Here is a 21,094-nt window from a genome sequence, read left to right as displayed (position 1 = left end):
CCGGACAGCAGCAAGGAGTACGGGGACTCGATGGATATCGACCCCGCTGCTGCGGCAAGCGCCGCCACGCACATCGCCGAGTTTGCGTCGGCCAGCGAGGGCACGCTCGAGGCGGGGGCGTCTGAGGGGGGCCATCTCGGGGCTATCGTTCCGTCGAGGGTCCCCTCGGAGTTCCTCCGCAAGGAGCAAGAGGAGGAGGAAGCCTGGAACAAGCAGATGGGCGTCGGTCGCGAGATCCTACAAGCCCTCGACCGCGCCTTCCAGCTCCACCAGAATGCAGATTACCAGATCAGCCAGGTAAATCCCTTCCCCCGAGAATTGCTCGGGATCGGTTTTAGCTTTTACGCGTCTTTACCCACGTCTTCCCCCTTTGCAGCAGCTGAGGGAAATCTCGCGCGAAAAGAGCACCGAGATGAACCGGCTATACTCCCAGATGAGCCAGCTCGGGCAACACAACGCCGAGCTGGTGCTCAAAAATATTGATGCCAACACAAAAATGGCCGATCTGGGAGCACATCAGCAGGCGCTGGAGGAGGAGCTGGCGCGGGTTGCTGGTGAGCGAGACGTCCAGACGGCGGCGGCGGAGCAGAAGGCCCGGGAGGCCGAGGCGCAAACCGCCGAGCTGCAGCGCCTCCGGACGGCGCTCGAGGAGAGAGCTCGCGAGGTGGAGGAGCAGGGCGCTGAGCTGCAGCGCCTCAGCACGACGCTCGAGCAGCAAAAGGCCGAGCTCCTTCATAGAGAGGTGGCCGTGGTCGAGCTCACCAGGACCCTCTGGGAAAAGGGTGAGGCCCTCGAGGGGAAGGAGGTGGCCCTCCAGAACATGGGGGCCGCCCTTAGAGAGAAGGAAGCCACCTTGTCCTTGCTCGAAGAGGCCGCCCGGACCCAGAGAGAGGAAGCGCAGAAGAACATGACGGGTGAGTACCTTCAATTTTTCGTCGATTTGTTTCTTTTCGTAGCTAATGTTGATTTCCTTTGTTCAGAGCTGAGGCAGAAGGTGGCAGACGAGACCGCGGCGAAGGAAGCGGTCCACACCGCGCTCACGGCGGCACAGATGGAGTTAGCTGAGCTGGAGCAGACTGTCGTGAGCGTGTGTCAAGAGCTCAAGGGGGAGGGTGCTGTCTCGGGCAATTCGGTGATCAGCCGCCTGCGCGCGCTAGGCGGCCGGGTTGCAGAACACGCCAAGAGCACCTTCCGCCTCGGTGTCCTGCGGGCTCTCGTCGTGGCCTCGACGCATTACCTCATGGATCTTCAGAGGGTGTCATCGGGGTACGTCGTTCCCGATGATGCTGACGCGGACGCCGCGTCGGCCATCATGGATGAAGCCGACGCGGCCGCGGAGGAGTTCGCCACCGTCCTCGCCGAGAAGCTCGAGGCAGACATCCCTCCCATTGCCGAATTCGACGCCCAGAAGACCCGCAAGGGGGGGATGGTAGCCTGTAGGAAAGTTGGGCCTCGAAGTCCATGTAATAGATTAGTGAATATAACATAGTCGCGCTTTGTAATCGCATCCTATTGATATAAGAGATCTTATTTCGCAATTTGAATGTGTGGCCCGTCGAGGCCTTGTGTGCTCGAGCCTGTGTTTCTTTACTTTATTTCCGTGTTCTTGTATGCGACTTGGACGAACGTTTACGAGGGGGTTTGTGTTCGTAAGCAATGTAGGCATAGGGTGGTGAGGGGGGTGCCGTATCCCGGAGGCGTAGGCGGCCCGACGACTCGGCCGGCCCCGTACCGTAGTTGCTTACGCCTCGCGTCCATGTTTTCCAGGGATACAAGAAGCTTAAGGTCGAGACGGAAATATTTCGAAAAACATTTTCGACTTTTTGGGGACGTTCGGGGGTTCCCCCCGTAGTAGCCCCCGAGGGAGGCTCGACTTTGCCGAAGGTAAAGCCGGGCGTACCTCAGTGTTAGCGCGCATCCTAGCCTTCGAGGGCCCAGATGGTTCCCAAAAATAAACCAGTAAAGCGTACTTTATTATTTCGGGAAATTGAAGATGCGAGTACGAGCAAATGCACAAAAAAACAAAAAAAACTTGAAATTCTAAGGATAGAAACGACGTAGCTGTTGTATATTCCAAGCGTTGGTGAGGACTTCGCCTTTTTCGTTGGCCAGCTTGTACGTGCCGGGTTTGAGCACCTCGGCGATTATGTACGGTCCTTCCCATGGAGGTGAGAGCTTGTGGTGGCCCCTGTTGTCCTGTCGAAGCCTTAGCACCAAGTCCCCTTCGTTGAGGTCTCGGTGCCGGACCCTCTGCGCTTGATACCTTCGCAAGGACTGCTGGTAGCGCGCAGAGTGGAGGAGCGCCAAGTCTTGAGCCTCGTCCACTTGGTCCAGCGAGTCTTCACGAGCTCGCTGGTTTCGTTGTTCTTGATATGCCTTAAGCCTCGGCAATCCGTACTCTAAGTCAGTGGGGAGGATAGCCTCGGCACCATAGACGAGGAAGAATGGAGAAAAGCCTGTGGCTCTGCTCGGGGTCGTCCTCAGGCTCCAGATGACCGAGGGTAGCTCTGTGAGCCACCTCCGGCCGAACTTGTTCAGCTTGTTGAAGATCCTCGGCTTTAGTCCTTGGAGGATCATGCCATTGGCACGCTCCACTTGCCCGTTCGTCTGTGGGTGTGCCACAGCTGACCAGTCCACACGTATGTGGAAGCTGTCGCAGAACACCAAGAACTTCTTGCCTGTGAACTGGGTGCCATTGTCGGTGATGATCGGGTTCGGGACCCCGAACCTGAAGACGATGTCGTTGAAGAATAGAGCTGCTTGCTCGGATTTGATCTTGCCGATGGGTTGAGCCTCGATCCACTTGGAGAATTTGTCGACCGCCACCAGCAAGTGGGTGAAGCCCCCGGGCGCCTTCTTCAGCGGACCGATGAGGTCTAGTCCCCACACGGCAAACGGCCACGTGATGGGGATCGTCTGCAGGGCATGGGCCGGGAGGTGTGTTTTTCGAGCGTAGAACTGGCAACCCTCGCAAGTCCGCACGACGTCAGTGGCGTCGGCGACCGCGGTGGGCCAGTAAAAGCCTTGCCGAAACGCGTTACCCACGAGGGTGTGTGGCGCGGCGTGGTGGCCACAGACGCCAGCATGGATGTCGCGAATCAGCTCCTTGCCCTCGGGGATGGGGATGCATCGTTGCAGGACACCCGAGGGGCCACGCTTGTGTAGCTCATTGTCGATTAGAACGAAGGACTTGGCCCTCCTGGCGAGGCGCCGCGCCTGAGCACGGTTCGAGGGTAAGATCCCTCGAATCATCCAGTCAAGGTACTAGATGCGCCAGTCTCACGAAATGGGGGCATCGTCGACTTCCATTGCTTCGGCCTCATCCGCGGAGGTGGTCCCGGAGTCAATGTCCATGGGCTCGACCCCGTCCGCCGGGAGGTTCCCGTCGGGGGGCTCGGTGGACGAGGGGCCCGGCTCCGACGGGTCCTTGAATTCAGCGGAGGGCTTGGTGATGTCGCGGGCGAAGATATTCGGGGGGACGGTGGTCCGTCCCGAAGCTATCTTGGCCAGTTCGTCGGCGTCCTCGTTGTACTTGCGCGGGACATGATTGAGCTCGAGGCCGTCGAATTTGTCTTCGAGGCGGCGTACTGCGTTGCAGTACGCCTCCATCTTCGGGTCATGACAGCTAGACTCCTTCATTACTTGGTCGACGACGAGCTGAGAGTCACCGCGCGTGTCGAGGCGTTTGACGCCGAGCTCGATGGCGATGCGGAGGCCACCGAGGAGGGCCTCATACTCCGCCATATTGTTCAAAGCAGGGAAATGCAAGCGGATCACGTACCGCATGTGTTCTCCGAGGGGTGAGATGAAGAGGAGGCCGGCACCAGCACCAGTTTTCATCACCGACCCGTCGAAGTACATAGTCCAGCATTCGCCCTGGATTTGTGATGGGGGTAGCTGAGTGTCCGTCCACTCAGCCACGAAGTCACCCAAGATTTGGGACTTGATCGCTCTGCGGGGGGCGTAGGTGAGAGTCTCTCCCATCAGCTCCACAGACCATTTGGCAATTCTACCCTCGGCTTCCCGGTTGCGGGCTATCTCTCCCAAAGGGAAAGACGAGACCACGGTGACGGGGTGGGCCTCGAAGTAGTGGCGCAGCTTGCGTCGAGCCAACACTGCTGCATAGAGCAGCTTCTGAATCTGCGGATAGCGTGTCTTGGTTTCAGACAACACCTCGCTGATATAGTACACCGGCCGCTGGACAGGCAGAGCCTGACCCTCCTCTTGTCTTTCAACCACGATCACCGCGCTGACCACTTGGGTCGTCGCAGCTACGTATAGATAGATGGGCTCGCCGTCCGTAGGTGGTGTAAGAATGGGAGCACGGGTGAGTGATGCCTTCAGCCTTTCGAGGGCTTCTTGAGCTTCGGGGGTCCATGTGAAGCGCTTGGTTTTCCTCAAGAGTCGATACAGGGGCAAGCCTTTCTCGCCGAGACGCGAGATAAAACGGCTAAGAGACGCTAGGCATCCCATGACCCTTTGTACCCCCTTTAGGTCTCGGATCGGTCCCATCCGAGTGATGGCCGAGACTTTGTCAGGGTTGGGTTCGATGCCCCGCTGGGAGACAATGAAACCCAAGAGCATGCCTCGAGGCACCCCGAATACACACTTCTCAGGGTTAAGTTTTACCCCTTTGGCCCGTAGGCAATCGAATGCGATCCTGAGATCGGCAACCAGGTCGTCCGCCTTCCTGGATTTTACAACAATATCATCAACATATGCCTCTACGCTCCGCCCGAGATGGTCTCCGAAAACGTGGAGCATACACCGTTGATAGGTAGCTCCGACGTTTCTGAGGCCAAAGGGCATCGTAACGTAGCAGTACATGCCGAAAGGTGTGATAAAAAAAGTCGTGAGTTGGTCGGACTCTTTCATCTTGATTTGGTGGTAACCGGAATAGGCATCAAGAAAGGATAGAAGTTCACATCCCGCCGTAGTTTCTACAATCTGATCGATCCGTGGCAAAGGGAACCTTCGGACATGTCTTATTTAGACTAGTGTAATCCACACACATCCTCCAGTTTCCACTCTTTTTCTTTACTAATACTGGATTAGCGAGCCACTCGGGATGGAATACCTCTTTGATGAATCCGGCCGCCAGAAGTTTCTGCAACTCCTCACCGATCGCCCGGTGCTTGAGCTCGTCGAAGCACCGCAGGCGTTGCTTCACCGGCTTGGAGTTGGGTCGAACATCAAGAGAGTGCTCGGCGACCTCCCTCGGTATGCCAGGCATGTCCGAGGGGCTCCATGCAAAGATATCTACGTTGGCGCGGAGGAAATCGACGAGCACCACTTCCTATTTGTCATCGAGGGTGGCGTTGATCTGCAACGCCTTGTCGTCGGAGTGGCTCGGGTCGAGGGGTACCTTCTTGAAACCCTCGGCGGGTGCGAAGCTCCCGGCATGTCGGTGCGTGAAATCCAAGGCCTCGCTCGCCATTTTGTCGAGGGTGGCTGCGAGGGCCTCGTCTTCCGCTTGAGCTTCCGCGCGCTCAACGCACTCGACGTCGCACTCGTAGGCGTGCTCGAACGAAGAGCCGATGGTGATGACACCTTTCGGACCTGGCATCTTGAGCTTGAGGTAGGTGTAGTTGGGGACGGCCATGAACTTGGCGTAGCAAGGACGACCAAGGATGGTATGGTAGGATCCTCAAAACCCCACCACCTCAAAAGTGAGTACCTCCTTGCGGAAGTTAGCTGCCGTGCCGAAGCAGACAGGCAGATCGATCTGGCCGAGGGGTTGGACTCGCTTCCCCGGCGCGACGCCGTGGAATGGCGACTTGCTGGGGCGAAGCTTGTCCAGTCCGATCCCCATGAGCTCCGAGGTGGGGGTGTACATGATGTTGAGGCTGCTGCCTCCGTCCATGAGCACCTTGGAGAAGCGGGTGTTGCCGATGATGGGGTCGACAACGAGTGGATACCATCCCGGATGCGGGACGTAGTCGGGGTGGTCCTCGCGGCCAAAGGCGATGGTATCCTTCGACCAGTCGAGGTAGGATGGCGTGGCTTTGGTGACAGAAAAGACTTCGCGGCGCTCACGCTTGCGCTGCCGAGGAGTCATATTCGTCGTTGCTCCTCCAAAGATGAAGAAGGCGTTCTCCACTGGGGGGAACCCGTCATCTCCACCTTTGTCGCCCGCATCCTTCTTCTTGTCTTCGTTGCGATGCGCGATGCGGTTGTAGTATTTCTTGAGCATCTCGCACTGCTCGAGGGTATGATTGACCGGGCCCTTGTGGTAAGCGCACGGCTTCTTAAGCATGTCGTCGAACTGGCCCCCACCGCCTCGAGGGGGGCCTCGAGGTCCCTTGCGGTCTGGGGCGGCTGCGAAGGCCTCCTCGGAGTCCTCTGCCTGCCCCGACCTGCGCTGGTTCGGTGGGACCGGCTTCCTTCCCTTCCTCCCCCGCTTCTGTTTCTTGGCGGGGGCGTTGGGCTTGACGTTGCTGCCCTCCGCGGGCGCATCGTCCTTGCGCTTGCTCGGCTTGTCGTCGAAGATGGCACCAACCGCTTCTTCGCCGGCGGCGAAGTTGGTGGCAGCGTCGAACAACTCGTTGGTGTTAATGGGTCGGCTTCTCGCGAGCTCATGCACTAGATTCCTGCATGTCGTACCCTCGAGGAAAGCGTTAATGACCTCGACGTGGGTGACGCTGGGGAGCTCGGTGCACTGCTTGGAGAAGCGTCGCACGTAGTCACGCAGGGACTCGCGCGGCTTTTGGCGATACCCCTTGAGGTCCCAGGAATTCCTAGGGTGCACGTACGTGCCCTGGAAGTTGCCCACGAAGATGTGGACCAAGTCGGCCTAGTTGTGGATCTGATCCGCAGGCAGGTGCTCGAGCCACGTTTGTGTGGCGTCAGCAAGATGAAGAGGAAGGTTGCGGATGATGACCGCGTCCTCCGTCGCGCCACCTAGCTGGCACGCTAGGCGGTAGTCGTTGAGCCAGACTGCAGGATCAGTCTCGCCCGAGTATTTGACGAGGGTGTTGGGTTGTCGGAAGCGCAGGGGAAAAGGCGCGGTTCGAATCTCCCGGCTGAACACCCGGGTGCCCGGAGGCTCCGGTGACTCACCCCTGTCGTGCTCGGGGTCGAAGCGTCCACCCCGTCGAGGGGTGTACCTCCTGCCGTCGATGACGTTGCGGGCGTCGCCGTCGCCAGCGTGCCCGCGAGTGTCACGGATTCGCTCCCTCACGGGAACTCTTCCGATGTGCTCGTGCACCGAGGGTGCCCTCGCACCGGGTATTACGGCTGCCTTGCCCCTCCGTGCTGGTGGCGTGTGCACAGAAGCCTCGCGGTCCTGATGCGCAGTCCCGCCAGGCGGCTCTGGGGCCTTCGAGCGCATACGAGACGCAGAACTCTCGGCCTGCTGCACGGCAGCTTGCTCGATGAGCTCCTGTGCCTCGCGGCGCAGGTTGCGGCCCGAAGGCGTCGATGGCTCGGGCATAGCTTGAAGTAGTTAGGCCGCAGTGACGAGTTTCTCGCCGGCCGTTTGCAGTTCTGGAGATTTGTCGATGTTGTCGTCGGCCAGGATGCGCTCCCGCGCAACACGTCCCGCCGCCTGAGCATGTGTACCACGCACGGTACGCTGCTGCTCAAGTGCGGCGCGTAGCTCCTGAGTTTGTTGACGCTGCTCGTCGAGCTTGGCTTGAAGCTCATTGAGCTGCGCCAGTTGAGCTTGTCGCGCCGCTGAACTTGACGAGGAAGGGGTTGCGGGCGGGTTCACCGGTTGCTTTGCCTGCGCGTCCGCCCCGGCGTCCCCGTCGTTGCTTGGGGAGTTGTCGTTCTGCTCGTCCGCCAGGTCCACCATGAAGCACTCCCGGGAAGGATCGAAATCCCCCTCGCTGGAGCCTTCAGAGCAGGTGAGGCAGTAACCCGTTGCCAGCTGGAACGAGCGAAGAGCATCGGGGTCGTAGACCCCGGAGTAGTCCTCGGCCTCGTCGGCCGCAAAGTTGTTCATGAAGAAGTTGACGTCGTCGGCGATCGAGCTCGCCGCCTCGGGATAGGGTTCGTCAGGGGACGACACGATGAGGTTGCGGATCGACAGAAGATGATGACCCGGCAGATCCTCACGCTTGGTGAAGTTAGTGCTGACCGAAGAGACGCAGGCAGCAGCGTTGCGCATCCCGAAAGGGAAGGGTGATGGCGAGGTCGAACCCCCCCTAGGGAGCACTGGTGCCGCCGCAGAAGACGGCGGCGACGCAAGCGACGCCGGAGCACGTGATGACGATGCGGTGGCCTCGTTGGCCGTGATGCTGAGTTGCGATATGCCAGCCTCGACTCACATGGGGGAGTTGTGGCATGCCGCGCAACGCCGCTCCGCGCGCGCTTGTCGCGAACGTTGGCCCGAGCGCCTGTTGCGCCGGGCTGGTGAAGTAGGAGTGATGGGGTTGCGTCCAGGGGAGAGGAGCTGCATGAGGTAACCGTTGCCGGTTGCTCTGAACTCGAGACTCCCGAATAAGATCACGCGTCCTGCTGGAAGCGGATCCGAAAAACCCATAGGGTATGGGTTGGATCTGCCCGCCATTCCTGGAGATCAAATGGGAAAGAAAGAGAAAATGCCACGCAGCGTCCCCTACCTAACGCGCCAACTGTCGGTGTCCCAACCCGGGGGCCCGAATCCCAACTAGTAAATGCTGCGTGTTTCCTCGTCCCAGATGATGATGCAAGAGGCAACACAGTAACGCACGGTTTATCCTGGTTCCGGCCGCGGGGCCGTACGTCCAGCAGAAGGGGGTGTGCAAGGGCACTGTATTATCTTGCACCCGAAGTGCTTGTAGTAGGGGTTACAAGCGAGGCGAGAGAGGGAGGAAAGCTCCCAAGTCTCAGCTAGGAGTGGAGTCGGTTGAGATCAGTGCTCAGTAGTCCCTGAACGTCCTCTAGAAGAGAGAAGTCAGAGAGTGAGAGAGCGAGAGTGAGAGCGAGCGAGACCAGCCAGCCCAAAAAAGCCGAGATCGAGATCCCCCGTTCGGCCAGCCCACCTCCTCCTTTTATAGTCATAAGGAAAGGCGGCGTACATGAGTGGGGGCATGGAAGTCGTCGTTTTCCCCTAAATCGCGGGGGTACAGTGGTCGGATACAGTAGGAAGTACACTGTGGGAAGGCGGCGCGCGTCGCTATTTGTCCTAGATTTCGTCCTTGGTCCCGCGGGGATGGTGCCGGTCGTCCTGCAGTGCCCCGGCGGTAGTAAATGGCGTGAGTCGGCCCCGGACCCCCTAGTCGGAGTGCGGGTGTGCACACTAGAAGGTCCGGGGGACACGTGACGTCGCCGGACCCCTTCCTCAGTGGGAGGCGGGTCCGGAAGGTCGGCGAGAGCAGTACCGAGCCTATCTTGTCCCGCATCGCAGGTCCCAAGGCGCTGCTACAGCGTCCGGGATGGCGGAGTGGTGACCAGAGTCAGCGGATGGGACCCCGGTCACATCTACTGTGGGAGTGGCGGCCTGACGCCGCCCGTCCTTTGAGCCGTGGTGGAGCGGCTGGCTTTTAATGCCTTCGTACGGCGAGCGGTTGGGCGGCGGGGCTGTTTGTCCCTTGTGCCGAGGGGCGGCCTCGAGCGAGGCGGAGATCGGTCACCTGCTTGAGGGTAGATCCGCTACCCTCGAGCGAGGCGGAGATCGGTCACCTGCTCGAGGGTAGATCCGCTACCCTCGAGCGAGGTGGAGATCGGTCACCTGCTCGAGGGTAGGTCCGCTACCTTCGAGCGAGGCGGAGATTGCCCAGCGGGTTCGAGGGGGATGCGAATGGGCTGCATGCTGGGCTTCTTCGAGTCCTTCCCTTTCCCTTTCCTCTGAATGAGAAGCAGGCCGTGGGCCTTTGTGGGCTTAGCCGTCTTATCAGGTGTTTGTGTTTTAAAAAGCGGTCTTAGTACCCCAATTAGGGTGTCCCTAATCGTGGTACCCAACAAATATCAAGGGTTATGCATAAAAGTAGGTACAAAATGCAATAATAAACATAATATACATAACCCATAAATATCCAATGAGATAACTAAATTGCATCAAGTTAAATAGGTGCAAGGGATCATGCTTACCTGTTTGCCTTTATTTTCTTCCGGCTCAACCATGAACTCAACATCGGGCTCGGGCTCGATGGACTCTGTGGGCTCAACGGGCTCGTTCTCCGACGGTTCGGTCACTATACTGCATGAATAAGATGCATGCATTAGTATTATGTCATGAATTATGCAAGGGTGATATGGCATGAAGAATAAATGGCACAACATGCGATGATACACGAACGTAACACATGCGATGACAACTGATCACTATTGCAAACGCAAGCAAGAACGCTAGAGCAAGAATTAAGAAATAAACTTACTCGGCAAGCATAAATCATAGATTTAATTGATCATGCATAGGACATTACGAGGAACACATGAAAATTTGATTTGCAGTAAAAGCATTTTTCTAGAATTACTTATGAATATTACAAGTTTCAGCTATCCTAACAAGTAAAATCAGAAAAGGCATCCAAACTTAATTGAACAAATCTAAGAAAATTACCACAGATGCTAGACATGAATACAAAGTTAACAGAACTGGTTTCACCATTTTGTCACTTTTCAACAAAAAGTTATACATTAAACAAGCTTTCAGGCAAAGGATACGAAATCACACTTTAGAGCATTTCATAAGGGATTTAAAACAGGTTCCACTACTGGAAAGAACATTTCATAAGGAAGATAACAAAATTTAGTTTGGCATTTTTAGAGCAGTACACAATTAACCATGTATTTTATTATCTTTTGAAAGAATAAAACATAACTAAATATGCAGGAAAGGAATATGCAAAATAATATTTTTCTTGAGTAGATCTAAGCAAGAGGAAGCCATAAAAATAAGTTTCATATTTTTCTGAGGTGCGTACGATTTTATACAAATTTTACAAATTTGCAGACATATAAAACCACACAAAAGATGGCAAAAGTGCTAGATCCACCCGGATATGGCCAGCCCACCCGCTGACGAGCGAGCCCCACGGGGCAGCGGGACCCAGACGGGGTCAAGGCTGGCCCGCTGCCTTGACCGCAGGCAGGCGCGGCCCACACGCCCGTAGCACGTGCGCGCGGCGCGGCGCGGCGCGGCGCGGCGGCCAACGGCGGGAGGCGGTCGAGGGGCGAGGAAGGGGCCGAAAGGAGCGCGCACCACGTGTTCCAGGTGACGGAGAACCTCACCGGTGGCGGCACAAGCGGAGAACGGCGACGGTCGGGGCAGCGCGGCGACGACGGCGGCGGCGGACGGAGGGCGGCGTCGACGGCCCTACACGGCGATGGAAAGGGCCGGACTAGGAGTGGAATCGAGTGAGGGGAGGGATTAGATACTCCCCGCGCGAGGAATCGAGGAGGGGCTCACCGGAGGGGGCGGATTGCAGCGGCGACCGGCGGCGGCAATGGAGGTGGCAGCGGTTAAGGTGGAGAAGAAAGGGAGGGGGCTAGGGTTTGGAGTCCGGCCCGGGCTTTAAAGTCGAGGGGGAGGCGAACGGGCGGGCGAGGCGCGGCGGTGGGCGTCCACGCTGGCCAATCGGCGCCGGCGAGGGGGCGCCACCGCCCCAGCTGCTCAGTACGCAGGGGAGGAGGCGCGGGGAAGGCGGGGTGATGAGGATGACGGGTGGACCCGGCAACGGTGGAAAACGTTGATGTTCAAAATTTGAAACAAGGTGTTTCCGGGCTTTAAAATTCACGAAAAGTTTTCTGGAGAAAGATAAAATCACCAGAAACACAATGCAACAAGAATCACTCGAAAATATTTTGTAAATTAGTTTCAGTAAAAAGAACAAAACAGCTTTTTTTGAATTTTCCATGAATTTTGTGGCTCGGCTCAAAAGTTATAAAATACTGAAAAATATTTTTAAATCAAAATTTGAAATCTAGTATTTAAATAAAAATTGTGGAGGCCAAGTTGCATAACAAATTTTGAACTTTCTTAACAAGCACTCATTCAAACATACACAAACTTGAATTTAAAAGAAACATACACATGCACATGATGCTCCTTTATGCCTTAATGATGCTTATGATGATGTTGTTTAAATGTTAATGCCTTAATGATGCTTATGATGATGTTGTTTAAATGTTAATCATGTCTATATCATTTGGGTCGTGACAGAGATTTTCATGGTCACTGGGCTTTGAATTTTTTATGGGTGTTTTTCTGATAGCAGTGAAGGAAAAAAGTGGTGGCCTAGCTTTGTTTTGGTCTAATGGATGTTCAATTTCATTTAAACATTACAGTTCGAATATTATTGATGTTCTGAGTACCAATCCTATGGGTAACTGGAGGTGTACTTTTGTGTATGGAGAACCAAAGGTGAAACTACAACACAGGCTTTGGGACCAACTTCTTTTTGTTCGTGCATGGTCAGGACCTTGGGTTTGTGCAGGGGACTTTAATGAAGCCTTGAGCAGAGATGAGCACTTGAGTAAAGGAATAAGAGGGGAACATCAGATAAAATTATTTAGAGACTGTCTTGAGGTTTGTGAGCTAGTTGATCTTGGATACTCGCTTATGTACTATACGGGTTATCCTTTTTTTTCTCTTGAAAAATCAGCGTAGACACTCGCACTCACACTCATGCACGCCTACCCTGTGATCCACTTCTACGCATTGCTAGAGCAGTGCAATGTGAGGATCACAGATGCCAAGATTAAAAAAAAAACACACAGCTTGTGTGCCGTATTCTAGAGACAACAAACTGTGCAAGGGTTTATCAATCATATATGGAGATTTAGCAACAGATTTTGCATTCAATCCAATCTATTATGGTTGGTTCTATGCTTATTCACGTCATAGATGGGTGCGAAGAGACATTCCTTGTCCTATCTAAAGCAACCGAGTATTCATAAAATGTCATCATCAATACAATCAGCATGCGAATCATTATTGGTTCACATAGTGGCATAGTATCATTCAGATAACATCGTAATACAGGCACAGAGTTTCACCCACAAGTCACATACTTGCAGTTCAAAATAAATGGTAATTACCCGAGGACATGACAACACACATTATTATCCATAAGTACATAAACATAAGCATAGAAGTTGATAATCTCCATGATTGTCTCTTGTTGCCTCCCGGGAACGTCATCCATAGTTCCCCCTACCAGTCTGCTTGCTTGTATTTGCAATTGGCAAATTAACTTCCATGATTGCTATCGTTGTCTCAAATGTGACAATGAGCCTATGTAATTAGATTAGATTATCAGAGGTTAGCATGTGAAAAATTGGAAACAATGATAACTATAGCAGAGAAAAACAAACAGGGCATGAACAGTTGAGTTGAGCATTATGTTTACCGGAGACCATTTTGTGCCTCTCAACATTAGACTCAAAATTGGCATAGTTCTTTAAGCTAGACTTGTTATGACTTCATTCAGAAGAGAATATACAACCATTTGTGCCAAAATTAATTTTACAGTTTATTGCCTTTATTTGCTCACCCACAATGTTTTGGATTGTCCAAGTTTTTAATGTATAATACTCCTGTTTATAGCATTTGAAACATTCAAACTTCATAAATTTTGACTTATAATTTGTTAATATATATGCATGCTTCGTGTAAATGCTATAGCAATAGATTTGTATTTCACATATATTGTAATGTAACATTGATTTTGTAATAATTGATAACACAGTGAAAGGAGAATTAGTGCTCAAACTATACTTCTATAGGCTTTTCCAAGTCTTAATAAGCCCTATAAGAAGAAACATAGGAAGTATCATTTACTTTCCACGTTTCTTATAGAGCTTGCTTTAGAAAATTTCAGAAAATAATGCTAGCATCAACAGCTTCACTTCTTTCATTCTCTAGTCAGTTTGTACTTCCTACAAATCTCGTGGCAATTCCCAGGTTATCCTCTAGTTATTATAGAGAAGCCATATCCAATTTGTATAAGTAGATAAATGACAATGCTAATACCAAAAAAATGGGAAGTACCTTGTTACGCCATTAATGTCTGTGACAAATACCAAATCACGACACTTGTTGTCTGTAATGTGAACCACTTCCTCAAGCCTGTATAATTAGGAGACCAGTGTTAGTGGTATCTGTTGCTTCAAGAACAAATAAAAACATTACATGTAACTGGACTAAATGATGCAGTGCCTGGCCAAGCCTCGCTCCCACAACCACAAGAACAAATCAGAAAACAAGCAATGCAGACAATGCTATTTTTTTTATAAAAAACATTGATTGTGCTGATGGATTATATAGACCAACTACAGGTACCAACCCACCGGAATAGTTGTGCCAAGATATGAGATACATTAAAGTCATGTTTGCTTAGGCGATCTTTAGGTTGTATTAAATCACAATGCAATCTTCAAATTTTTAAACTGAGTGTTGGTCAAAATTAGTATGTTTGAATCATGGAATACGTGCATACTTTAAAACAGAAAAGGGAGTATATTGAGAAGAAGCATTAGTTACTTGTAGGTACTGGCATCCCACAAACATACAGTCCCATCATCTAACGTGCTAGCCAGTATTGGAAGCGATGGGTGGCAAGCAACACGGCTCATTTTGAGCCCACTCACGCCAAGAGTGTGAACAATTTTTCCTGTGTCCAAATCCCGTATCTGCTTTTCACACAAATAAAGAGAGAGAGAGAGAGAGAGAGAGAGAGAGAGAGAGAGAGAGAGAGAGAGAGAGAGAAGAGCATTGTTAGACCAGTTTCTTCCCCGTATATATGTAACACAACTATCATCGATACTATTATGAAAACAATCATGAATGCTTAATATTCTTTACCTCAGAGTTGGGTGATTTAGAGCTCAAAGTAACCATCAAGTGCTGATGATTGCTAGTGAAGAAATAATCAGCGTTGAATGCCCCCTTCAGTGTTGTTTTAAGATTCGAAGAATTTATGTTTCCAACCTGTGCAGAGAAGACATCTATCTTGTAACTTCAAATACAGAAAAGGCTCCCGCAATAACTGAATCAGTCGATTCTTCTCTAATTACAACACTCACACGTATGAGGACTTAGGAAAGGAAGAGCTCACAAACCTTTACAGTTTTATCATACAAAACACAAGCAAAACTGTTGGTGTCCCTTGGGTTAAACTTGACACTGCGCACACCATCCTCATACGTACTGATAGGTTCACATCAAATTCTTTAATTTTTTCCCAGCCCTTGCTCCAGTCCCACAGCTTGATCTTTCTGTCGAAAGCAGACGATGAAAGAAGGTACGGCTCTGTTGGGTGGACAGCCAACGAGTCGACAGATTTGTGACGGTAAGCTCTGAATCTTGTGACCACGTACAGCTTATAAGTGTCGGTGTAAGCGTAGACATATATGTATCCTTCACCATCCCCCACTGCCAACCATTTCTCTTGAGCGATAAATTTGACTGAACAAACGGAATGTGGGACAGCTGTCTCTTTGAAGATTTGAGAAATGCCATGTATCCGACGCGCAAACTTGCCTGGCACCTCGTTGACCTGTAACCCCATCACAATTTCCTGCCACACAATGAACAGACTAAGTGTCACCAACATAAGGTTTACTGCATTAACAATTGTAGCAGTAAAGATACCCGCTTCTGGTAGTCCCAAATGGAAAAATGCCCTCCCTCATGACCCATCATGATCCTGTTTGCATATTAGTTCAAAACTTCAAATCAGAGGAAATCTTGGAATAACTAATACAAGAGTTGTGCCATTGGATGGGCTATATATATGACTCACCATGTCTTGGTAGGGTGCGCGTCAATGGATGTCACCAAGGTCATATTCTTGATTGATCTTGATATGATCTGTTAGAACCAGTTATTGCAAATAGTCATGAGAATTTACAAGCGCAGGAAATTAAACGATCGATCTACTATACACTCAACAAAATGACAACAAAATTATCTAGGGCACATTGATTGAAGAGTTCTGTTTTCACTGAAAGGCATCAATTTTGGAAGGAACATGAATTAACTGCAGGAATTAAATGATCAATCCACAGCACTCTACAAACATGTTAAACAAAATTATCTGGCACATTTGATTGAAGAGTGCTGTTTTCACTGAAACGCATGGATTTTGGAAGGAACATGGAATATCCCAAGTCTAAACAGGCCTTCATGTGGACTGTGGAGTGGGTAGCTTGAATCATGTCAAAATAGTTACCTGGCAGCTTCCTGGTTCAAAAGTGATAGCTGTCAACATTGCCCGATACACCTCGGCCTGCTGCTTCTGAATGCGCTCCATGAAGCTACTGTCTATATTCAGCTTGCCACCAATGGATGATTCCAATTTGACAAGGTTATCCTTCGACTGTACAATGATCATCACCACCTCAAACTTGACCGTGTCTTGGGAAGGTTGTTCATGCATCTTCATTGTCACAGAGACAACCAAAGAGGAATTGGGCTCCATTATCATCGCTGTTCTTGTAAATCTCTCATGGGTTGGTTTAACCCAGACGCCAACGTAATGGCCTGTCTTGTTGGTGAGAGTCATTTGCCATTGAATAGTTTCCTTGTTTGGTTCAAAGGGGACGCAAAGCTTCAGCGGGTAGACCTCGAGAAGCTTACTAGTATTAGAGGACTGGGAGCGTATCTGCAAGCAACAGCCAAAAATAATCAACTCACAAAACATCGACTTCACAATGCAGCAAGCTTCTTTGAAATGCATGTTCGATGAAACGAAAGGTACCTTATAGCTGCCTGCTTCTCCAGGAACCTCGGATATGCTGATTATTCGCCGAAGCTGGAATGGTGCTGTAGAAACTGCCACTGACCGCACCTGGTCCACTAACTTGGAGACAGAGCTACTTGCCTACATAACAATGAAGATCATCAATCATTGCCCAAAAAAGAATGAAGATCATCAAGACACAACATCTCATTAAAACAAACTATGTTTCTGCTTGACAAGGAATTAATGACATATAACTTAGATTAATTTACAAATATTACTGAATTTTAGAAATTGCCAACTAGATTTATATTCTCATGTTCCAAGTGCAATACTTGGTCAGATCTCGATTTGATATGGATTTATATTTGTCCAATACAGACCTCGTTAACCTTTGGTCTATGTAATCTAGAACTATTCATGGAGTAGCACACATGAGATTGTTTGGTCATACTGCTCATATGTGGCATGACATGCTAACAAGAGATGCCTCTTCAGATAAAAATATCCGAGGGGCAGATGCCAGCACACCTCCGTCACCAATAATACCAATTTTCATCAGATATAAGAGGGCGATGAATATATAGGCTCCATAAGGATAATAGACAATATTTAAGATTACTACTGCCTCCACAGAAGGCCAAAATATATATGTTCTGAAAGAAAGGCCAGAATATGTAGGAAACACCCTGTTTCCATATCGTATCTTACTAGATTTACATCAAAAGTTGATGCTGGCAAATGCCTTTGGCCAGCATATATGATGTAATAACTTCAAACTTTAATATATAAACTCTATTTATCTGGAAACAGGGCTAAATGGCCCATGGTTCTCCTGGAAATAAGGTTATACTTTGTATTCTGATATAGATTAAACAAATTGGTCAGACTTTACTATGTTATATACCAATTCACCTAGATTTGTCGCTAAAACCTGAACCACCCACTGGCAGACTGACTTCAAACAAAAAAAAGAACTATATTTTAGGTTACATTAGTTGCAGAAGAGTGAGAGAAAATAATACATTTATATTTATTTAATTATACTCCTTTTTTTAGTATAACATCACACTTTATCCTGGCTGGTAACAAATATTTCATGACATTCGAACCCTGTGTGTGTGTGTTGGCAAAATCATTTATATATGAAGAAATCAATTATACCTTGAGGCATGTTTTTATATGAAATTGGCCTGCCTAACTATGACAATGATTCAAATGAAACTTAAGCATATGGAATACCTTATTGATAAAAGTACTAGAGCCATGTTGTCTAGTCACACTTTCCACTGAAGCGGACTCAACTAAGCCTGTCAGAAGAACAACAAATACATATCACAGTTTAGTTTACACATGTAATATCTGTAAGAGCACATATGAATATGATGCTGTAATATCCATTTGAAGGAGTGGAGTTGTAAACAATGATGATGTCATGGAACTAGTAACACTAGATGCCATGGCATGTATGCCTACCTAGCCAGTAATGCATCATCAGTGTGAATTATGTTATTACTTGTCTCTTTGGACATTGATATGATCTCCAGTACACAACTTTCACCATTATTTCAATTGTTCTAAACATCTGTTAGTAGCAAAACTTAAGGAGATTACGAATGTTGATACTATGTTGCATGGCAAACTATGCAATATCATTTTGAAATGACAGATAAGAATTTGTGTGTACTAGTGGTAAAATACACTTTTTAAGTTTGGCTACGTCCATTCCTAATCAGCATCAACTCGGGAATGATCAGAGTAAAATGGAAGATGCGACATTACCATCTGATAAGGAAGCATGTGGCACCACCTTGCTATCCCCTAGTCTGTTGTTTTTCTGAATGTTGAGTTCCGGCCTGCAATTTCCGTGCAACGAGATCAAATGCCTTACCATACAAGTGAAAAATGAAGGTAAAAGGTCAATTCTTTGACATTTATAACCAACAAAATTCACAAAAAAAGATAGATAAAAGAGGCGTATTTGGATAATGCAATAGAGCAGACCGAGTAAATGAGCATACAAATCCTCCAAGAAGATAAAAGGGGCGTATATATTTGGATGGGCAGGCTAATTGAGCAGACTTCTGCAGATACCGTACCTGGCAACTTCTGTTTTCTTTGTCTCCCTTTTGCTTTTATTTTGAGAAGTAGCAACGTCTGTCTTCTTTGTCTCCCTTTTGCTTTTATTTTGAGAAGTAGCATGTTCAGTTGAGTTCTGGTAGGCCTTCACCAGTTCTGCCACCTGAAACCGGGAGAGAAAATAAAACACATTCATGTACAGTAGTATTACGATTAAGCTTACATAAAACATAGTAGTGTTAAATTTGAGTTTGTTTTAACAACAAAAAGAATAAATTTTTAATTTGGTGCCATCCCTGCAAATTAAAATCAGTGATGGACTAGTCCTAGCGCGACATACACATACACATGCTGTGGCAAGCTGAACTGCTAAAGCAAATAATACAGTACATACATACCTCTTTCCGCAGATGAACATCAGGATGAGCAGCAACAATCTGCAAGATTCTGGCGAACATCGAGTTGGTGTAGGCGAAGTCGGCGCGGAGCTGGCCAACCGCCTCCTTGATCTCGGCTACCATCGAGGCGGTGCGGACGCCGGTGGCGAGGAGCACCGCGCTCAGGTTCAGGAGCACGTCGAGGCACAGCCCGCGCAGCTTGTCGGCGATGTCCTTGGCCCCCCAGGCGCGGCGCAGGAAGCTCCTGTCCTCGCACCTGGCGACGAGCTCGGACCCGCGGCGCAGGGCGTCCTCCAGGCCCGCCGCCGCCAGCGAGCCGCCGCCCGCCCCCCCACCCCCCCACCCCCCGGTGGCCTCGGGCGCCGCCCGCAGGTGCTCGGCGATGGCGTCCAGCCTGCCCAGGAGCGCGCCGATCCTGCGGCAGTCCTCGGCGTTGTGGCCGGCCTGCTCCAGCGCGCTCTTGGCCTTGAAGCCGAACCCCAAGATCTGCGTCAGGATGCTCAGCGGGTCGAGGGCCATCTTCCTCCTCCGTACGAGTGCAATCGATTGGTCGGCCCGGCCTACAAGATCACCACCAATCGCGGCACGACGGAGCTCTCCCGGCGCGGCGCGCTGTGGTCTTGCTCCGGCCGTGGGCTGCGTGCTCTGCTCACTCAACCTGTCAACCAGTCCTCCGACGACGGCCGCGGTGGTTTTGTTGGCATCCAACTCCACTTGTCCGGCCTCGTCAACGCAGCCGTGGAAAGGGAAATTCGCCGTGCCGTGCTCACGCGCTCGGCGACGGAACGGAACGGAACGGCGCGGCGCGGTAGGTGGGCGGTCGGCTGCCGTGGCCGTCGCTGCTCCGTTCCGTCCGTCCGGCGTTTGCTTCGCCGGGAAGCGGCCGTGGGGGTAGCTGCGTGGCGCTCGCAAGACGGCGTTTAGTTGCAAAATTTAAAATTTTAAAACTATTATATTAAAAAAATGCATGTATCAAAAATTAAATCTAAACGAAATAAAAATTACTTGTAAATTACGAGACGAATTTAATAAGTTTAATTATATCATGATTAGATACTAAAATGCTACGGTAATCATACGCTAATGATAGATTAAGTAGACTTATTAAATTTATCTCGTAATTTACAGACTAGTTTTGTGATTAGTTTTATAATTAATATATATTTAATATTTTAAATGTAAAAAAATATATGTCAAAAATTTTACAGGCAAACAAACGAGAGCATGATCGGGAAGCTCACGAGAGCCCACTCGTCAGTGGCACAGGGCGGAACGCTGTTGGTGGTTTGCGACTGCTCTGCTTCGGCCTGACGCAGCGCCCGACAGCACAGGAGAGGACATATGCTTTGTTCGCTGGGTTGGAGTTGGAGCTGATGGCTGGAGTGGTGTGAGAGAAAAATATTGTTGGTTGACTGATGGCTAGAAGCTGATGCTAAAACGGTGTGAGAGAAAAATACTATTAGGCTGGAGGTTGCTGGAACTGCCAAACAGAGTGATAGCCGAATCTCTGTCGGATCATTTGTTCCCTCACTCAGTCGTCTTGGCACGTTTGGATCCACGTGGCAATGATAGCTTTTAGTACTGCTGTATCCGAATAGTGCAGGAGTTGTAAAGTGAGTGCTTGAAAAATTTAGCAAAAATACAAGTGTTAATAAAAGTTAAAATTTAGCATTCAATTTTAGTCTCTCCAAATAAGAGCTATGGTTACGAGACTGATCGGTTAAATGCTAATTTTTGCCAAGCTAGAATTGTAGCGAGTCAAATCATGGGCATGTCAAATTATGGACAATGAAATCTAGATACCCATTTAATCTAGTGCCAAAATATGGCGACCATATTTTTTCCTCCGGTAGGGTTTAAGAAATTTCTAATGACTTACCATAATTTTGATTATAAAATACTGAAGTTATTCCTTATACATGAACCAATCGATTTCTTAATTTTAACGGCATACCTTGATTTTGGTGCGGTAGAAAGTGGAAGCTCTAGAAACCACCGACCAGCGTC

The 21,094-nt window shown here is 50.1% G+C and overlaps 1 pseudogene; it reads right to left on the bottom strand.

Moving 5' to 3' along the window:
* Nucleotides 1-12,818: 12,818 nt before the first annotated feature.
* On the bottom strand, nucleotides 12,819-19,819 carry LOC120645199 (annotated as a pseudogene).
* Nucleotides 19,820-21,094: the final 1,275 nt, after the last annotated feature.

This window comes from Panicum virgatum, chromosome 8K, assembly GCF_016808335.1.
Source record: "Panicum virgatum strain AP13 chromosome 8K, P.virgatum_v5, whole genome shotgun sequence".
NCBI classification, from domain to species: domain Eukaryota; kingdom Viridiplantae; phylum Streptophyta; class Magnoliopsida; order Poales; family Poaceae; genus Panicum; species Panicum virgatum.
The sequence above is the reverse complement of the archived record's forward strand: the minus strand, read 5'-3'. Positions and strand labels throughout refer to the sequence as shown.